At 35.7% G+C, this 7,092-nt stretch overlaps 1 pseudogene; it reads right to left on the bottom strand.

Moving 5' to 3' along the window:
- Positions 1-3,670: 3,670 nt before the first annotated feature.
- Positions 3,671-5,583, bottom strand: LOC107871948 (annotated as a pseudogene).
- Between the last annotated feature and the right edge of the window lie 1,509 nt (positions 5,584-7,092).

Here is a 7,092-nt window from a genome sequence, read left to right as displayed (position 1 = left end):
TTTGGACACAAGAACGAAAGAGAGTTCTTGTGTCCAAAAGTAATTTTCTTTACAAAGACATGATTTTTATTTGATTTTTACGAATTTGAAGCATGGACCCATATCTTATGATGACTATTATGAAATCTTGATGTTTATGATTTTGAAAGATGAATTTACATGTGTGGAGATATAAAGCATGAATCTTGAATGACATTTATCATGATTTTGATATTTGGGTCATGAATCATTGGAAATTGTGTCTTTTTTTTGAAAAAATGTGTGTTATAAGCACGTTGATGTTGAATATTTGAGATATTTTGAATGATTTGTTGTTTTGAATTCGAGTGTGAAAGAAATCCACAACGTGATTGATTTTGATAGATGGAAAGCATAATGGCTCCCGATGTATATTTATATATTACTGCAATTATTTTGTTGTGGATTGTCTTTGAAATGATCTGAGCTAAGTCCGGGAGAAATCTTTAGCACCGAGTGGGAGGTATAAAGCGACCTTACTTCCCTAGAGCTACGTGCCTCCGTGGGAGTGAGCCTGAGGCTGATTTATATAGTGATCCCTAGTTTGTGTGGATTTGATATCGATAGTCCTACTCCGATGGCAAGGATAGGACTGCTCTCCCCAACGTGGGTTGGACGTTGGACTCCATGTGGCTCACATGGTTTATGTCGGTTATAGGATCTCCCAGTGTGTGTGTGTTTCCTTGTGTCTATGGTGAATGATGAAGTGATTTGAAAGTGGAATTGTGAAAGTTATTCTTTTGAAAGATTTAAATGATATTTACATTATGAGAATTGATATTCTTGATGAACTGAAAGTGATTGACAAATTATATGATGACTCACATTTGTTATTGTACTTATTTCATCTTCTTATGATTATGATGATTTTCTTCGGGCTATGTGAGTCTTTCATACATCTTGCATATTTCTTATAAATATTTATGATAATGATGTTTATAAAACTGAATACATCCCCATATACCCAGTTCCTTTCCATGGTACTGACCCACATCTTCGGATGTGGGCTATATTTTCTCCAAATGTAGGTTCAGGTGCTCAGTTCCAGGTTCGACAGTGATTCTTCAAACATGCTGTTCTATTTCTCTGTTGTGGTGAGTCCTCATGTTTCAAGGACGTGATGTCTGATGTTGGTTTCATGGAATTGTTTACATTTGATAACTAAGTATGAGTCAGTTGGAGCATGTCTCAATGGGTCGCTGGTTTTATTGATTTTCTTAGAGGCTTGTCAGACTAGTATAGATGTTGGGAGTTGACCAATAAGTCGTATTTTGTTATCTTTCTGAAATTCTTTTATTCTTAGATGATGATTACTCTGCTGATATTTGAGGGTTATTTATGGAAACCCCGTTGATTTGTGTTGAACTGAATGAAAATGTCTCAAAGGGTTAGCTTGGGGCTACTCGTAGCCTCAAGCACCGTGTGATGCTCCGGGACCCATTTTCTGGGGTGTTACAATGGGACTCCCCCATGCAAACATAATGGAACACTTGTGAGGTACATGGGACTTACACTTGTGAGGTACATAGGACTTCTCCAAGTTAAACTTGGTAAATGGGTAAGCGGGAATCCCTTTACCTCAAAAGGTTTGACTAAGGAAAATACTTGCAAGTTATGTTCGATATGACAATACCACTGTTAATAGCCTTTGTTAATAATAAATGAAATAATGGATTGGTTGGTCGGAATGGTTTTAATTGAGTAATAATGTCGGGATATGATGGATAATCGTGAAAGTGGGAGTTCAATGAACGAACACTGAAACTCATGTTTGCCGACATGAGGGGTTGGTCATGGCGACCATATATGATACTATGAGGTACACAGGAATCTTCTAAGTACATTGTACATATGTATCATGGAAAGTTAAGGGTACGTGGGAATCCCCTACTCTTGTGGTATCTTCGGTTCGTGTGGCTATACGCATTGGCACCCGTTCAGGGTCTTACACTGGACCCATATAGCCCGTGGGTAGTTAAGAACGGTTAAGATACAAATACCCAGGTTAATGATTTCCAATGCATGCTAAACCCGGTTTCCTTTTCTGGCATGGTTATATATATATGTATGGTTTGTATGCATATAGATGGTTTTCTTGAGTTTACTGGATGGCATTATTTTATCCTTATCCTGAGTTCATGCTAGCGTTCACCCGCTAACCCTCCTTCGAGCGGCTGTATCCCCATGCAATGCAGTAACCGACCATTCTACTCCTCCTTCGTAGTGATCAGATTTTAGGACCAGCTTTAGGATTGAAGTGGTGAGCTTCCATCTTTTCAGAAGGCTCCATTTTATGTTATGGACATTTTCATATACTTTGGTTATTTTATGGATATTGGTTTTGGCTATGATTGGGGGCATGTCCTAACTGGTTATTGGTTTTCTTTTGGTTAGAGGCTTTCATGGAACTACTATGGGTTGGAATGAGCGAGGTCGGTATTGGTGTTATCCTTTGTATTGATATTGGTATTGGTATTGGGGCTGACACCGGTTAACTGTATTGTTGGTTGTTCCATCCTCATTTATTTTGGGATTCTATAATTATTTTGGAACTCATATGGTTATGGTTTTTTATTATGGTTTGGTTGGTATTGGTTACCGGTTGGGTATCGGACGGTTGGACTCGTTTGGTTAGTCATGGATGTAGACGTATCCCAGAGTCTTGGATTGTGCAATAACGCTATCTTGTTATATGTTCAGAATTCATCCGACTTAGGATATGCATTGGTCGGTTGGGATGGGTAACGGGGGTGATCTCCAGTCCTGATTGGACTTGGGATGTCCATTATGATTAGATGCTGGTTTAGGTCGTGTCAATAAATATCATTGAACATCTATTTAGTAACATAAACAAGTAAAGATGAACGGAGAAGAGCAAGTAATAATAAATAAATAAATTGAAGCATGAGTACAGGGATATTACAAATACTAGGCAAGAGGAATCTTAAAATGTTTTCCAATTAACACCACCATTTGATCTGACACGAACCTCAAGCATATTGTCTCCAATATCCTGTTGAATCTGATGTGCTAAATTCAAAAGAGTGTCTCGACAGTTGGCTAGTTCTATCAGCTCAAGTGTCATTATATCAACAAAATCTCGAGGGATTGAATTCAAACAGCCTCAACTATCAAGGAATAGTTTTTCAAGGTACGAAAATTGATCACTACTGGCTCTCCAATACCTCAAGTTTATGCATTTGAGTAGCAACAACTTCAAGTGAGGAAACCCCTCCTCAACTACTTCTCATTCCTCACCTTCACAAGCATCATATGCTAGTTTAAGGACCTCGAGTTTTTGTAACTTACCAACAATACTCAAATCTTTCCACGATAGACATGTTCTGATAAAAGCTAACTTCCTAAGGTTTCAGGGAAAAGCACCTGAAGAAGGAAGGACAAAGGTGGACAAAGATATATTTTTCTCGAAAATGAATGCATGATCTCAAATTTCAGTGTCTCAAGCTGATCTAAGTAGCAAAGATTGTGGAGGACCTCTTGTATTGTGCTAATTCTGAAGTCTTGTTCAGTGCCATAAATTTGTAACTTTGTTAAATTGCGAAGTAGTATAAGGAGTGATGGTGTACAATGTAACGGATTCCATCCTATCACGCTTTGTAAATTTTCAAGAACCACACTCCTCTCTTCAGGCTCATAAGGATACATGTAATTCCAGTCCAAATGGAGATGTCTCAATTGTAGTAACTTCAAAACTCCTGTACGAAAATACAAAGGAACTTCTTCTAAATGACTCTTCTAGTATAAAAGTCTGCAGATGAGTAAGGTTTGCTATTGATGGAGGAACTTCGTGATTGATAGAAACTAAAACAGCTAGGTATCTCAAGTGAAATAAATTAACTATACAACTGGGAATATGAGTCAATTCTATTGAAATGAGATCTAGAACTCTGAGTAGCTTGAAATACCCCAAACCTGGCATGATTCCACAAGAGTTATATCCATGAAATTGGAAAAGCGAATGAGCAGTATTATAACCACACTTGGCCAATAGATAGGGATGCATAGGGGATTCAATAACAATTCGACCTCTGACCTTTGAGGAAAGAGTACCCATGTATTGGGTACATGGATTTGGATAATCCTCTCCAACAATAACATTCACGGAATCCATCTTTCGAGCTTCTCTTATTGAGAGTTCTTGGACTATATCATGCATTCCACAAGTCTTGATTCTACCATCAAAACTCTGACGATGGATGACAACTGAACTTATATCTATAAGATCCTTTAAGCATTTCTCCGCCACCTCTTCTGTGCTTTTATTTTCCTCCATCTTTAGAAATCCTTTTGTAACCCATAATTTCGTCAGTTTACTAACAGAAATCAATTCATCCTCTGGAAAGATTCCACAATACAGAAAACATGATTTTAGATAATGGGGCAAGTGATGGTAACTCAGAGCAAGCACGCTCATGCACGAGTCATCAAGATTTGTGCTTACTGATGAACTTACATTCTTGGAAACACTTTTCCACTCATAGAAAGTTTTATCAATTTTGGAGAGAAGTCCAGCAATCATAACAATCGCTAGAGGTAATCCTCTGCACTTCAATGCAATTTGTTTTCCAAGTTGTTCAAATTCAGGGGAATAACACTCTTTCGCAAAGACCTTACTGTACATTAAATTCCAACTTTCATCACAACTCAAAAGGCGCATTTGATAAGGAGGCGTACCCGAGTTAGTATATTCAGCCACCTCCATATTTCGAGTAGTCAGGAGTATACGACTTTCATTGTGATAGTCTGGAAAACATAGTTTAAAATCATCCCAAGCTGTTGTAGTCCATATGTCATCGATGACTATCAGATACCTTCTGCCTTTTAAAGTCTTTTGCAGTCGGTCTGCTAGTTCCCCTTCTGTTAGCTCAGAAAGAATATCAGTTATAGAAGAAAGCAGTCTAAGGAGTACATTTCTCGTACAATACTCTTGTGAAACAAAAGTTTTTGCACGAATGTCAAAGCGGGACATAATATATGGATCGTTGTAAATTTTGGTAGCCAAAGTTGTTTTGCCAATGCCCCCATACCTACAATTAAGACAACCTCTAGTTTCCTTGATCCGCTAGCTAGTCGATCCATGATACCGAATTCATTTTCACGGCCAACAATCATATTCTCGTGCATTAAATCGTGTTGAGGAGAGATATCGCCAATTAGAGGCAAATTTTGTCTTTCAACGTCTTTCAAATTGTTGTACCTGTTGCGAATTTCCATCCACTTCCTCGTGATGGAATCAATATTTTCAACTGTTTGTTTCAAGACGAAACGATGTTTCCACAAAGCTCCTCTTCGTTTCTTTGCAACTTGTGCTAATGATATTATTCTTGATTTGGAGTCAACCATGTCTTGTGCTTGAAGTGCTAGCGATGTGATTCGTCATTCCAAACTTGTTAATACCTCAATATGGCTAGTAATTTTCCAAGGTTCCTCTAGAATGGATAGAAAAGAATGAAGTTTTTGATGGAGCAATTGCACCATTTGTCTGTTACTTTGCTGTGATTGCTCCATGGTGCTCATAAGAGATGTAATAGCAGTGTATGCCATGTCCCGCTTTCGTTTTCCTCTTTGAGTTGGAAGTTTATGCAATATCATAAAAAGCCAGAATCCCTTTGCATAATACATATTGCATTCGTAAACAAGTGATGTTTTAGGGTGTTGGTATGGAGGAAAATATTTTTAATGGAAAATATTTTTCAAGAAAATATTTTTAAGAAAAATAATTTATTTTAAGGGGGAGGGATAAAAAACAATGAGAAGGAATAAATTAAGGGGGAGGGATAAAAAATTAAAGTTTTTTAAAAAATTTAAATAATTAATTTTTTCAAATAGGGGTGGGGTGGGCTAAGAATTTTTTTTAAAATTTTTTTTTAAAAATAAATTTTAAGTTCTTTTTTTTTGGGAGGGGGGTGGGGAAGCTGGTAGGGGTGAGGTGTTGGGGTAGGGCTAGAGATGGGGTAAGAAAAAGTATTGAAATTTTTAAGAAAATAAAGTTAAATTATTATTTTCTTTGAGGGGTGCAGGGTTGGGGGTTGGGGGCAGTGGTGGGGGCTGAAGATAGGGGGTGTGAGGGTTGGAATGGGGGTAGGTGGGAATTTTTTTATTTTGGGATGGAGGTAGGTAATTTTGAGAATTATATAAACATTTCAATTTGTTTTTTCTACTTTTATTGAGAATGTCATTTTTTCTACTTTGAAGGAATTTATTTTTTTTAGGAGCAATATTTTTCAAAATTTTTAGTCAAACGAAAATGAGAAAATAGGAAACATTTTTCTTTGTACTAAACACACCCTTAATTTTTTTATTTTATTCTTAAATAAGTGATGTTTTAGAGATAGTAATGATAACTTTCAATTTTATCTTTTTCTCAATTAAAAGAAATTTTACAAACTACTAAAGAGAGTAAAAAAAAATTAATTAAGGGGAGACTTGATAAAAATACTTTTTATTTTATACGAATGAATAGTTTCTCAAATGAAGTGCAAGTTAAAAATACCACTTATTTAAAATATTTTAAAATGAAGGAAGTAAAGTACAGTAGGATTTCAAAATCAGCTAACAAAATCATAACCCACCTAACCCATTTATGTTTGGGGGAGTTAATAACCCGCTTAAATAATTAACTGTGCTCACTTTAACCTGTTTAGTTCCGTCCATTTTAAAACTGCACTGATATGCAGCTCGCTCACCAAATGAAAAGTTTGTATAAATATTTCTATTTTTTTTTTCGCTTTATATATCTTTTAATAGTTATAATCTTCATCTACATTTATAATATATTAAAAGTATGAAAATTCTTAGAAAAATAATTTGAACTTTTTGCCCTTCATTAAAAATTTTCGCAGCAGATAAAATTATCTTTTCACTTATTTTCCTTCAATTGTTATATTTTTAGCTTTTTATTATAATATTAGTATTATTATTATTACTACTGTTATTATTATTACTATTAGTATTAGTATTACTGTATTAGTACTAATATTATTATTATTATTATTATTATTATTATTAATTTCCTAGATGACACTAAACGCGCAGCGATTTTTGACGCCACCA

Source organism: Capsicum annuum, chromosome 5 (genome assembly GCF_002878395.1).
Source record: "Capsicum annuum cultivar UCD-10X-F1 chromosome 5, UCD10Xv1.1, whole genome shotgun sequence".
Classification (NCBI taxonomy): Eukaryota; Viridiplantae; Streptophyta; class Magnoliopsida; order Solanales; family Solanaceae; genus Capsicum; species Capsicum annuum.
The sequence above is the reverse complement of the archived record's forward strand: the minus strand, read 5'-3'. Positions and strand labels throughout refer to the sequence as shown.